The sequence below is a fragment of the Ailuropoda melanoleuca genome, chromosome 5 (genome assembly GCF_002007445.2).
Source record: "Ailuropoda melanoleuca isolate Jingjing chromosome 5, ASM200744v2, whole genome shotgun sequence".
NCBI classification, from domain to species: domain Eukaryota; kingdom Metazoa; phylum Chordata; class Mammalia; order Carnivora; family Ursidae; genus Ailuropoda; species Ailuropoda melanoleuca.
Window position 1 is genome coordinate 79,549,019 of NC_048222.1, and position 570 is coordinate 79,549,588.

The 570-nt window shown below is 62.8% G+C and overlaps 1 protein-coding gene across 1 annotated transcript in view; it reads right to left on the reverse strand.

Annotated features, from left to right (window-relative positions):
- ZNF395 (zinc finger protein 395) overlaps positions 1-123 on the reverse strand; it is a 44,871-nt gene extending 44,748 nt beyond the window's left edge. Inside the window, exon 1 of the mRNA XM_034661340.1 lies at positions 102-123. The gene's annotated coding sequence lies outside the window, so the exon portion shown is untranslated. The remainder of the gene's footprint in view (positions 1-101) is intronic.
- Positions 124-570: the final 447 nt, after the last annotated feature.

Here is a 570-nt window from a genome sequence, read left to right on the forward strand (position 1 = left end):
CCCAGCCACAGGCGCCGCGCGCGCACGCGGCCTGCGCGCCCCCGCCCTCCACGCGCGCCCGCGCCATCCCCACACACCCACCGCGCGCCGGGGATACACACCCCCGGCCGCCCGTAGACAGTGGGCGCTCAATAAGTGCCCGAGCGACTCCTCGCGCACATGCGCCCTTGAACCTGACCGAGTTGTGACACCCCCGCCCCCACCCCAAAATCGGAACCGGCGCCTGCAGCCCCAAACCAAACTTGAGTGTTTGCCTTTTTTCACTGAACCGCAAACCGAGCCAAAGTTTCTTGCTGTTGTTTTTCCAGGCCTGGCTCTGGGATGGGCTTCTCCGAAAGAGGCCGAGCTCGCCCCAGGGCGGGAAAGGAAGCCAGAGAGCTCTGGGCGCCAAGGACGGGAGTTGGCGGGGTCGATAGAGACCCAGGCCGCGCAGCCGGCGCCCGCTCCGAGCGCAAGCGAAAGCGCGAGACGGAGGGAGCGTTGGAACCAACCTTTCCCATTTTCTTTCTGGGTTAATTTTTTTTCTCCATTTTATGACATTTTACGCGATTTTTACCCGTTCGTAGTTGT